The sequence below is a fragment of the Chenopodium quinoa genome, unplaced genomic scaffold (assembly GCF_001683475.1).
Source record: "Chenopodium quinoa cultivar QQ74 unplaced genomic scaffold, ASM168347v1, whole genome shotgun sequence".
NCBI lineage: Eukaryota > Viridiplantae > Streptophyta > Magnoliopsida > Caryophyllales > Amaranthaceae > Chenopodium > Chenopodium quinoa.
Window position 1 is genome coordinate 609,821 of NW_018743373.1, and position 13,530 is coordinate 623,350.

General features: G+C 36.6%; 1 long non-coding RNA gene across 1 annotated transcript; it reads left to right on the top strand.

Moving 5' to 3' along the window:
- The first annotated feature begins 2,829 nt into the window (after positions 1-2,829).
- LOC110738102 lies at positions 2,830-6,746 on the top strand. The gene is made up of 2 exons (XR_002514559.1): positions 2,830-3,924; positions 6,369-6,746. It is a non-coding gene; the product is annotated as an uncharacterized LOC110738102 (long non-coding RNA).
- Positions 6,747-13,530: the final 6,784 nt, after the last annotated feature.

Genomic DNA, 13,530 nt, shown 5'->3' on the forward strand with positions numbered 1-13,530 from the left:
CTTCTGGAAATTTCTCTAACACAGATGCTAATATTTTAGCAGGCTTGACTTGAGCATCACTCATTTCTTTCACAACTACTTTCGCAGCAGGACTTAAGCCGCTCAGCTGTCGATGACCCTCTTCATATACTATCATCTCATGGTTGTGATACCCCCATTTAGAGTAACCAATCACTTCCCAACCGTCACGACTCCGTAGTTGTCGAACCTTTACTCTGAACTCACACCCACAACCTTTCCGCTTTGTATCAAACCGAGTGGCTGTACGAAAATCTCTGTCTTCTCTTTTGCGATAACGGTCACATCTCAAAATGCGATCCATTCTACCATCCCGTTGAGATTTATGAGTTACTACTACCAAGCAAAATCCAGCTGCAATTGCAACCTGTTTTTCCCAATCAATCGCCTGTTGAGCTTCTTCGAATGGACCATCATGTCCAAATATCCCACTGTAATCATTTCCGTCTCCACCATAATCCTGCATCAATTATATATTAAATAAATAAATTTAACGGATAATACATTTAATTTCTATATTTACACAGAATTAACACAAAAAAAGCATAATTATGTATAATCAAACTTAATTTTTATAAAAACCCAATTCGAATTTTCAAACTAAATTTAAAAATATACAATTTCGAATTTTCAAACTTAATTTTAAAAAAACCTATTTCGAATTTTCAAAATTAATTTAAAAAAAAAACCCATTTCGAATTTTTTTTAAAAAATCATTTTCGATTTTTTTTTAAAAAAAATAAAAAAAAAAAACAACAACAAAATCAAAAAAGAAAAAAAAATAAATTAATTTATAAGGGTGGCGTCTGCCAGGGCTGCCACAGCCACTGGACTGGCGCCTGGCAGGGCCGCCTCAGCCAGTAGAGTGGCGCCTGGCCAGGACGCCAGTCTGGTGGTCTGGGCGTCTGGGCTGGACGCCACTCTGGTGGTCTGGGCTGGACGCCACTCTGGTGGTTCTGGCGTCTGGCTTGGACGTCCAGGCTACGGTTTGGGCGTCCATCCTAGGCGCCAGAGCCACTCCGTTGGTAAACTGTGAATTTTAACGGTGACTTACCTCGTTTTCCGTCGACGACGACGTACCTCCGGCGTCCCCCGCATCTCCGGCCTGCCCTCCGGTCTCCCCCGGCGAGCCAGTACGGCTCCACATTTTTTAAACCGAGATTATTTCAATTTTAGAAAATGGGCATAATGGTCACACCAAGTCATATTTGTGGGCTTTATATGGTAATTTGCGGGCGATGTTTAGCGATTCACAAATTTAAGTACCCAGACCGGGTCTGGGTCGAGTCTAGGACCCATTGCCATCCCTAGTCATCATAATGCTAAAAGACTTATTCCGCCAACATCAAGCAACTATAAATGATGGAGTTGTTATGCATTTCATACACGGCTTAAGAAACTATAAAATACTCCCTCCATTTCATAATGTTAGTCCCATATACTATTTTGGGCGTTTCAAAATGATCTACCCATATTGAATCTATTCCTTTATTTTATTTTATTTTATTTTCCTAATTTGGTCTTTTAATTTCTAATCCCATTAGTGGATTGATGACATGACAGTAATTAAATATTCTGATTAGTCATCAATCCCATTAAACAAGCATTGTAATTTATACTTTCCAAATAAAAAAATTAGAACATTTAATAAGATAGAACTAATTAAGCAATTTTTGTACTAAAATGTAAGATTCCAAATATTATTCGTTCTCTTATTTTTTTTATTTTTTTTTTATTTTTTTTTTGTGATTGATTTTATATGGGACTAACAAAGTGAAAAGGAGGGAGTACAATCTATCATCCACAGTATACGAGTCTTCTCTTCCTTTATACAATGCTCTTTTCTTAATTGGTATAATTTCAGTATTTCGTTAATTACTCCTTTGTGATTTTATCTTGTGAGAGTTATATTTGAAATCCTTTAATTTACACACCCATACACCTCTCGTTTCTATTTTTAAATGCAACAATTTGACTTATACTTACATAACTAGTTATTGGCCTGGTGCCCCGGTACATCGTAAATTTATAATTAAGTTTGATAAAAAATAATAAAAAGGATTAATGTTAAACAATACGGATTATTAATAAGTGAGTGAAATATATACGAATTAATTATCTATATGATCTTTCATTAATCTATATTTAAAATAAGCATGTCAAATTTAAATTTGGAGGTTATGCATATGAAGAGTTTTTGATGAAAATTAAACATTATTATAGAGAATTAAAGTTATATGATTAAATTTGGAGGTTATACATATGAAGATTTTTTTTTTTAATTAAAGTTATAGAGTTTTAATTGATGCCGATGGAATCAATTTATATTGGGGAAAGACGTGAAACGTAGGATGCCACCTCACACACATGTGTTGCCTAGTCATGTTGTGGGAAGGGTGACACGTGGCGTGACCATGTTGTTTCCTTGGGTTTTAATAATATTATAGATAATTTTGCTAAATAATTGTGGGTACATTTTGCAATTTCATATTATCTTATTAACTAACAAAATACAAAGTATAGTATTTTATTCTTTAGTACTAATAAGGTTGTTAATGGATGTCGTCTTTTTTTTTTTAATTATTTGTAATTTGAGAGTTGCTCAATAAAAAAATCAACTAGAAATAACTCAAAAGATTTAATTCAATTTTTCATATATAATATGATATTTACAAGATATCTCGGTAGCAGATATAATGATATACATCACTACCTTATAAAAAGTACAAGATTACTTTTATGAATAGTGTTATGCCAATTATGCCCTTCAAAATGTGTATTTACATATATACCCTCATTAATGTGTATAAATTTTTTTTTTTGTAATGAATAGTGTTTGGATAATTATACCATCTAGACTATTTATTCACTATCATTAATAATGATTACTTTTTTTTTCGTAAAAAAAATACTTCCTCCGTTAACGGTTAATTGCAACATATACTAAAAATGGGTGCTAATCTTTAATTGCAACAATTTTTTTTTTCCAATTTTGCTATGTTTTTTAAATCAAAAATACCTTCCTACCCTTATTATAAAATGATTAACATACACTTAAGTACTTAACTACAACATATTAAAATCCTAATCTAACATTACTATCTAACCATTCCCACAAAAAAAAAAAATCTGATCCCACTACCTCATTCATTTCCTTTTAATACTGCCCCCAAATTGATTCAACTACCCAACTTCATTATTCATTGCAAACTTCAACCTTTAACCACCTGCATTTAATCCATGGCGTCAAACCCTAATCTACATATGTCTATAAAACCATCAACCCTTGCATTCCACGCGTTTCCCCTTCTGCTCTCAACATCTCTTCTCTGTATACTCTCTTTCCTCTCCATATTTCGACCTCGTTCTTTCTCAGATCTGAACAATTTCGACCGAAATTATGAGTTCTCCCCCTAAGAAATCATCTGATCCTTTCTCGTATGAGAGTCTTGGTGTTCAGAAATAGGAAATCGATCTTGATGCTCCTGGTGTTCAGCTGCACAAGTGCGAGCGCGGAACTGGTAAAATGAAACCAGTTCGTCGGGCTTCTTTGGTGTGGACTAGATTCAAGAAATATGGGAATGGTGTTAAGATCAGTGAGATTGTCTCCGATGATGAAGATTCCTCTGATAAGGCAGATCTGGGCAAAGAAGCAGCTGTGAACGCTCCCGTTGTTCCCATCTGCCCAGATCTGAAAAATAAGGCCCCTGTTGATGCTGATCTTGCCATTAATAGTGACCTTAGCTTGAGGTTGCTAAATCTGCTCTTGCTAAGCAACAAAGCAAAGGCGCTCTTTCTAGACACAAAAGGGTTCGATCTGGGTACCCTATTGATGTGGAGAATATTGATTTGGCTTATCGTAAGGAGTTCCACCTAGAAATGTTTCCTAACAATTGACTGATCAGCGTAACTACTTTCTAATCCTTCATTTTTGGTCATTTATGTTTGTGATTCTCAGATCTGTTTATGATTCCTTATTGATAATTATTTATGCAGCCTTTTTGTGGTTTATTGTTGTTAAATGATTGCCTGTGATTAGTTGCGGCTTGTATATGCTTTTAGGGAATGTAATTGATGGATGATGATCTAGTCTGTGATTTATGTCTACTTATTGACAATCATGGGTGGATAATAGGCCTATATTTTAGTGCTCTCAATGACATAATGGAGAGAATTGAGTCCCTTATGTTCTGTGCCTAATAGGTTGCCTTATGTTATTGTGTTGATGGTTTCCTTATGTGACAATGATGATGGTTGCCTTCTGTGAGTGTGTTGATGCCTTGATGGTTTCCTTGGGTAATTGTGTTGGTGATTGCCTTATCTGGAATGAGTCCCTCCCCTAAATGTGCATATCCTAGGAAAACTCCAAATGATGAAGGGACTCAATTGTAATTGAATGGATTTGTTTGATTTGCTCCAATAAATTCACAATTGATTTGTTGTAGAGGTAACAACTTGGCCATTCTAAGTGAAAACAAATGCTCTTATTGATGGATTAAAAATAACTATAAAACTAGCTGTAATGAGGTGAAAACACTATTTCTTTCATTACATCAATGTTTTGCCAAAACACCTCATACATGATTTAAACATAACCATTACATAGAATCTAATTCAGGATAGCCTTAAACCTTGTTCTAATTGTATGCCAAAATACACATAACCAGTTCACAACAACAAAAAACATTAAATCCAACATTGAGGAAACTACTAAGACAAAGGCAAAGACTAAGATGTTACCCAAAATGACTTGCTTCTTTCTTCATTGGTTATGTGAGGCAATCTCTGTGATGATTCTTTGGTACCCCAAACTGTGTTTAGTCAGCATCCACCTCCATTTCTGTGTCCTCCACATTACCTTCACTTGTTGGTATGAAAAGTGTGTTTAAATAATTCACAGCATGTTCAATGTGTTCCCTTGGTACCTCCAAATACTTAGGGTGAATTCCCAGCCTGTCTAACTTTTTTTTTGCCATATGGGGAGGGTTAAAGTTATTACCACCATCCTTGAGAAATATTTCAATCATGACAGCTTGGAGACTTAACCAAGTATACTTGTTAAGAGTTGGATCAAACTCTTCATATGCTTCTTTGACTTTCTGAATTAGATCATCAATAGTCTTTGGGAATGATTGGTACTGTAGTGACTGTATCAATTTGAACAACCCCAAGTCTAAGACATTTAAATCTGGACTTTGTGCTGGCTGGTATACTAGTTGTATGTTAAAACCATTTGCAATATATGCTGCCCTGAACTCTTCATCATTTGGGATTTGATGAGGCTTAGCATTATTCCACTGAATTAGCACATTTTTTGGTAGACTTTCAGGCCATTGTGTTTGGACTGCTGGAATTATGTGCTCCATTAACATTTTCCTTATTGCATCCTTAGTGACACTCTGCACAACCTTAGTTTCAAGAGTCCCAGCCTCCCTGTTCTTACTCTTTTTCTTTTCCCTTGTGGTGTACACAAAAGGGAATATCCCATACTTCCCTGAATGTAGTAGCTGCCCAATTGTGCTATATAGGGGCTTCCCTATCATTCCCATGAACATAGCCTTAACCTTGAATCTTTTTTATTGTTGGCACCTATAAGGGTTTTCTTCTTTTGGAAGAAGGTAAAATTTTCTTTCCTCAGGGTTCAAATAGAACCACTTTTCATCAATATGGATAACTTGTTGCAAGTCAACAAATGTGGGGTTTCCTTCTGCTGGTATGGGATTTATGTGAGCTAAAGCCCACTTAATCCTTGCAATCTTGTGGTTAGATGTAAGGGCTGGGTGATTGGTGCTTGTGTGTGTTCTTAACCTCCCCTTGTTCCTCAAATTGTGCAAGGTGACATGAGAAATTTTCAAAGCTGCTGCATAGCTTCTTTCTGTGGTCCTCTTGTATAAAGGGACTGACATTAAAAACTCTTCTGAATATTCTGTTAGTTTATGACCACATCTGCCCAATTTTTGAGACCTGACATCAATTACATTCCCCTCAGTCATTTGTTGCTTGATTCTCTTGACTAACCTTGTTAATGTTGACCTGTGAACATTAATTTTTTTTGCTAGTAGAGCTTGTAATCCCCTTGGCAATTCACCATCTTTCATTTTTAGCAAAATTTCATCTACTATTTGTCGTTTCCGCTGTACTGTTAGATCTTTTTTTCCATAATTTGGACCTCTTCCATGTGGGATATGTTGGTTGCTTGATTGCTCATTTTCTGCATCATCTTGGTCATTTCTTGAATCTTCATTCTGAATGGAATCTTAGAAGTCAGTGATGTCTTCTTCCATGAGTAGTTGGTCTATCCCAAAAAATTCTTGATCAAAGAAATCTGCCATATATATTTTTTGGTTTAGTTATGTTTCAGATTAAGAAGGTGATGAAGTGGAGGTGGCTTTTTTTTGGACAATTGAAGCAGAACCGAAGCACGCAAATAAGATGTTGAAGATGCTGTCACTAACTTAGCACCAATTAGGTTTAGGATGGTAGTATTTTGGGTAATTAAGCTAACAGTAAGACTGATTTAGTGGTAGCTTTTGTGGTTTAAATTGTGGATGTAATTTGGTTAGTGAGAAGCCATGGTTTGTAACTTTTGAGTTTCTTAAACAATTGAATTAATGTGCTGTACTATTTATACTCTCCATTGTATTCGTTGAAATGCAAGGAGGGAAAACATTTGGTGCTAAATCTGAAAATTTGGAGTTGAAAAGTCAAAATTTCAAATTTGGTGAAAATTTTGAGAGGGAAAAGTACACCCCTTAAAAGTCAGATTACTTTTTTTAAAAATTATGAAGGCCCACACTTCTTTCCCTCCTTTTTACTACTTAATCACATGGCTTTATCTAACAATTAAGAACTCTTAAAAGTCTTGCACTGGAGTCCGCGTGCAACCCCTTTGTTGCAATTAACTATTAACGGAGGTAGTATTAAGAATAGTGCAGGAATTATACACCTTAATATATTTGTTTATATATTTTTCTCATTAAAAAGTTATCAAGAACTAAATTTTTGATTTAAGGTTAAATCAAATTGAAAGAGATTTCCTAGAAATAATTTTTTTTTTTTTTTTTAAATCACCATAAAAAAATGTAACCATTTTCGAATTAACCACCCCTTTATTTTTTTTTAATTTTAAATTACCATCCTTAAATTAAATAAATGCTCAGATTACCATCCATTTAAAAAATCCGATGGATTTTCCGTCAGTGGGCCCCACCTAACGCTTATTTTGACCCTTTTGACTGATTTTCCTCGATTTTTTTCTTTAAAAACACTCTCCTAACTTCAATTCACATTTCCTTCACCAAATTCTACCCCAATTATAGTGAAATTTTGTATAATTCTCCTTGTCGACTACCTCCATTTTTCGTAGCACAAAGTCCCCAACTTTCAAAGAGCACTTGTGTACTCTTTTGTTATAGGCCCGAGTCATTCTTAAGCAGTAGATCTCATGGCGCAAGGCGGCATTGCCCCTGTGCTCTGGGAGTATGAGTCTAATGCCAGCCGCATGGCCTCCCAGTTTGCCTCTTTATCATATAACATGATTCGAAGAGTCGGCTCATATTGTTCAATGGGCAAGACAACTTCTACCCCATACATCATGAGAAATAGGGTTTCTCAATTTTCCCCTTTTGCTGTTGTTCTGATGGCCCATAGGACGTGTGGTAATTCATCCGCCCTTAGGCCGCCAGCTCTTTCAATTTTCTTTTTTATGCCGTCTGAGATGAACTTGTTGAAGGCTTCGACCTGGCCGTTTGCTTGGGGTCGGCCGACTGATGCGAAATAATTTAAGATCCCTTGATCTCCCAACCAAGTCTTTAATTGAGGCTTCTCAAACTGAGGACCATTGTCAAAAACCATGGACATAGGCACCCCAAAACGGGTGATGATATTCTTATAAATGAAGGAGATGACATCCTTTGTCTTGATGTTTTTGACCGCCTCTGCCTTTACCCATTTTGTAAAGTAGTCCACATCCACTAGGATGTAGCGCTTGCCGCCTGGAGCAGCTGTATATGGTCTCAGGATGTCCATGCCCCATTTAGCAAACGATACTGGACTATGGATTTTCGTTAGGTCAGTGGCCGGACGATGGATTAGCTTGCCAAAATTTTGACACTTGTCACATTTTTTAACCATCTCCATAGCATCCGACTCAAGGGTTGGCCAGAATTAGTGCGCCAGCCATGACAGCCAAGGATCTGCCGCCTATATGAGATGCGCGGTATCCCGCATGCAATTCTTTGAGAACTTCCTACCCCTTTTCTGGGGTCACACTCTTCAACAAAGGCTTCAAGAAGCCTGCTTTGAAGAGCTCTCCTTGTCTCATCTCGAAGCTTGCAGCTCGTTTTTTCAGCACGGCCGCCTCCTGGGGTAAATCAGGGAGTGTAGACACCCATTTGTGTCTCCCCAAAACCAAACCCAGTGATGAGTACAATGAAGTGAAAGTGCGGAAAGTCTAGTGTTGCAGTTAGTTTTTATTTCCTTTCTTTCTCTCTATTTTTGAAAACTTATTTTTAAGAGAACAACCAATCCAGTTTGGTTTGGTCCATGAAAAGGGTCCAATAATGGTGTAGTTGGGTTAGGTTCGAAAAGAGTTTTCCAACAATATATTATAAGCCCAATATCGATGAGTAATGAGGAAGTTATGGCCAAATTACTAAACTGGCCCGGTTTGATATTTATGTGCGGCCCAATGATCTAAAGGAGGACCTATATTGATTTATCATTCCTAATGCAATTAGGATTGATTATAGTCTTCTAGATTATTCTAGAAGGTTCTTTTCATTCCTAATTTAATTAGCATTGGTAAATTGACTTTGGTTAACTTTTTAGAGTTTTAATCAGAATAAAAGAAGTGTTTTTAAGGAAAATACGATTTTGCCCTCCTGTACGACTAAATTTTATCAAATTAAGAAAATGCTTGGAGATTGTTTTCTAGCGTCTGACGACAGGACCAGCGCCTAGCGCCAGGCTTGGCGTCTGGTGCTAGACCTGGCGTTTGGCGCTAGTGTCTAGCGTCTGTGCTAAGTTGTTTTATTCTTTTCGAAACTCTGATTTTGTTTTTTTATCCGTCCAGCTGATTTTCTCTATATATAGCCTCCTAAAACCTCCGTTTTCAATCATAAAAAATAATCAAATCTTATAAAAAAATCATCAACTCTCTAGTTTTCAATTCTAATACTTTCATTAAGAATCTCTTAATTACTCTCTCTCTCTCTCTCTCTCTCTCTCTCTCTCTCTCTCTCTCTCTCTCTCTCTCTCTCTCTCTCTTCTAAACTAGCCTTTTTCATATAAAATCCCGCATTCACAAGATCTAGACACACCTATCCAAGTTCGAAGTTGCCTTCGCCCTAGACGTGAAAGGTTTTAATTTTTGAGGGTTTGGTCCCAAATATCTCTTTCAATTATTTAATTTAATTGTTTGTTTTATTATTTTCCTTGAAGTTACTAACATGTGTATTTTGCTATTAGAAAGAGATACGAGGCATCCAAGTAAGTGCTTTAATTGATTTATTGATATTATAGAAATCATGCTTAGATTGTATTTTGATTCCTAGTATCATGTTAGGGTGTTTGATCTTCCTAGTACCATGTCTAGGGTAAAGAATAAGTTTCTTAAATCAATTATGATTTCTATGATGCCTTTTATTGTCTTCCTAATATTCATGTTAGTATCATGTTAGGGCTAAAGCTTTGATTTTTATTGCTTAGTGACATGCTAGGGTTTGTTATTAATCTTGTTAGTATCATGCCTAGGATCTTGCTATTATTATGCTTTAACATGATTATGATAAATATGATTATTATTATTGATGATGATTATTATTATGTTGCTTGATATATATTTATTATTATTGCTTGATCATGTCTTTTATGCATGTTTAAAGGGAATTGGTACTTGTAATCACGCTTAATAAGATAATTAATAATCTTGTTTAGGGTTAATTTGATTATAATTCAAGTGATCGCCAATAATAGTTTATTTGTGCATTAATATTCAACCAACATAGATAATCAGGTTTAGGGTTAATCCTATTGATTGCATGTTAGTCAGAAAGCGCACATGAATACGATCAGAATAAAGTAGAGGCTTATTATTAGGGCAGGTTAAATCTCTTTTAGGTTGGATTTGTTTCTTCATCCCTGAACTACCAGTCATGGTTCCAGATCTATTGGAGTTGACGATCTCCTGTATCGTTAAGGGGTGTAACCTTCACCTTGTGAACGGTTTACAAGTTCCTAAAACTTGTTGGCGACTTTTTTGCTCTATCTTCTTTCCCTTTGGACGCCACCGTACTTTAGTGTATGATCACAATAGGGTTCAAGATAGGGATAATGCTTGAAATATTCCCTACAGTTACTGGGGAGGATTTCTATTTTAATTCCTGAAATTTATTTCGGCAATGATTTAGAATGAGTGGATGAGACTCGAAAAGTTCTAAGTATTTCATGTGCGTAATTTTGATTAACAATATTGTCATATGCATAAAAAAGATCTCATTGGAAAGACCATCCGTAATGAGTTAAAACAAGGATTTTTACACGTTAAAAATTTGAGGAATATCTTTCACAACTAGGATCGAAATAATGCTGCGCGAAACTGGAAAATTTTATCGAGCATAGAAAGCTGTTGAGGCATGTAGGAACTAGCGTTAGAAAACAGAGTCTAGCGCCGAGGTTTTGACTCTGGCGCTAGGCGACACTCCTGTCGCCAGGCGCCAGAGCCAAATCGCGGCACCGTCTGTTTGCTGGCGCCAAGTTCTTCCAATATCGAGCCAGAAATATGCGTTCTAATTTTGACAAGTTTTTAGCACTGTTTGCTCGATCTTACTTCCTGACTGAGTTTTTCTCACTTTTCTAAAACCAATATGTGTTCTACATATGGAAATAACCCTCTGGGAATTAATGCTCCATCTACCTGATTGAACGCTCTGTGCAACAAAGGGTACATCCGAGAATGTTGAATTCAATAAACCATAGAAGCGAGTTTTTAACTTGCGGTGTCCCATCCACTTGCGCCAACCCTTCAAAAGGTAAGGCTTCCGCGCGGTGCATCCAGACAATTAACCATGGACCCTCTTTGACTAACCAATATCCCGAACTTTAGAGAACTAGAGCCATGGTTAGGTTGCAAACTCTTTGCATCATATTGTGCCTACTTGACTAATTGTGTATTATTTGTTGTGCATACTCTATGTATTTTTCCTAATCGTTCGTTTGACTTTTGTTAAGACTAAATAAACTGATTAATGACTAAAATAATTTTGCCTAATTAATTTGAGTAATGAAAGTCTGATAATTTAATCAGAATTGACCTAGTACGACTTTAGGCATACCCTGTAGAGTAATAATACCGAAAGCAGTCCCAGATCAACGTTCCAGCAATGGCGCCGCGATTTGGACTGCAGCGCCACTCTGTGGAGTGCAACGCCTGGCGACAGTTCTGTCGTCTGGCGCTACACTGCAAAGTGCGGCGCCAGTCTTGTCGTTTTGGCGACAGTTCGATATATTGCTCGAGTCATCACTTTGTGTCTAATTAAAAAGTTTGCTAATCAATTCGATTATTTTATTAATAATAATACCTTGTTAAGTTCTTAATCGAGTTTAGGCACTAAGTCCTAGGGTTTTACACAAGAGTCAAAGCATGTCACTTGCACTCACCATATAAAGCAGACACTAATATGTATGTACACTTTGACCATGTCTAAGAGAGTCTTGTGTTTGCGTGTTTTCCGTCATTGTTTTAGGGGGGTAAGTCGAATATTAATCCTCTAATTAAACCACTTGTTTGAACCTATACTTGATTCCCAAAAATATACACCCTATTTTTGCTTTTTTTCTTTTTCTTTATAAACCCGTAAAGTCAAAGTCAATTTGAGTGAAGTCATTAAAACAAAAATGGTTTAATTTACAGCGCGTGGTCAAGAAAGGAAGGGCATTTGATCAAAGACAACCTTTTAATTCAAGTTCAACTTTTCGACAAATCAATCGCTCGAAAAAGGAAAGCTAAGAAGATAATGGCAACTCTAGAGGAAGTTAATGAACTTAGGAACCAATTAACTGATGTGACTGAGGCGTTGAAGGCTTTGACCCTCAAAATCAATGACCCTATGAAGCAACAATAAATGGACCTCATGCAAGAAAGCTTGAGCAAGCTGTCTAGTGACTACAAGTTTCAAGGCATTAGTTCACAAGGGGTCTCGGTGGATAAGGAGCTTCTTCCGCAGAAGTTCAATGCCAACGACATCCCAAAATTCAATGAAACTGACAACCCTTATTTTCATCTAAGAGCTTTTGAAACGATAATGAGTATTAAGGGTATTGATAAGAAAGTGTTTCCCTCTTTATTTTCTCTATCTCTTGAAGCCATTTGCCAACAATGGTTCTTATCCCTTGACAAAGAGAGAACCTTTACTTGGGAATCAATAGTGAACGCTTTCATTGATAGGTAAAAATGCAACATTCAAGTTGAAACTGATTATAGGGAACTTGAAATACTTAAACAGAAAGAGAATGAAGGTTTCACTTCTTTCTTCAACAAATGGAGAGAAACCTCTGCTAGGATGATTGAAGTACCAAGCGAGAAAGAATCTGTGAGGTTGTTCATCAAGAACCTTCAAGAGAAGTACTCCAAGCATCTGAAGTATAAAAATAATCTACATACCTTCAAGGCCGTCTATGACATTGGAATTAACATTGAAGACGACTTGGCTAAGCTGAAAGCTGCTAACAGTAACTCCAACAGTGGCTGGAAAGACAAGAAGAATGACAATCCTTATTCTTCCAAAACCATCCACTCAAATAATGTTATCACCTTTAATTTGAGTGAAGTCCTTGCTATGAACAACCAAGGACAAAAGAAACCATTTAGGAGGAACTTTACTCCTATAGGTATGAGTTATGGGCATCGCATTTGACCGACTAAATGCAAAAGGTCTTATAACTCCTATTGGACAATTTGGAAACCCACCAGTTGAGAAGAGGACGACTAATTGGAACCCCAATGCACATTGCAAATATCACCAAGGTAGGGGCCACCTCACTGAAAATTGTTGGAAGCTTCAGGAAGCTATCCAAGATTTAATTGATAATAACAAACTACCATTACCCTTTGCCAGTAAGAAGCCAAGCATCGGCAATGCACCTCTAGCTCATTTCTTGGCCATCTCTGATGAGGAAAACGAGGTTGATCCCTCATCTCTCATCAAGCCTATTAAAGAAACTCATGTTATCAAAGAAGAGGAAGAGATCTTTTTCGATGCCATGGATGACTTTCCCGAACCAGCAAGCAAGGAAGATGTACGAATGCTTATATGGTCCATGTGCGTGGGAAGGAACAAATTTGCTACGTGAGGCTTTTGAATTTGCAAAGAAACAAGTAGAGGAGCTTTAAAAAAAGATTGATAAAATTCCACCCAAAAAGAAGAAAGCCTTCTCTCTACAAGTAACTGACGAACCCAAGAAGAGTAATAAACTCTATACTCCAATTGGGACTTCGTATGCTAAAATGTTCAA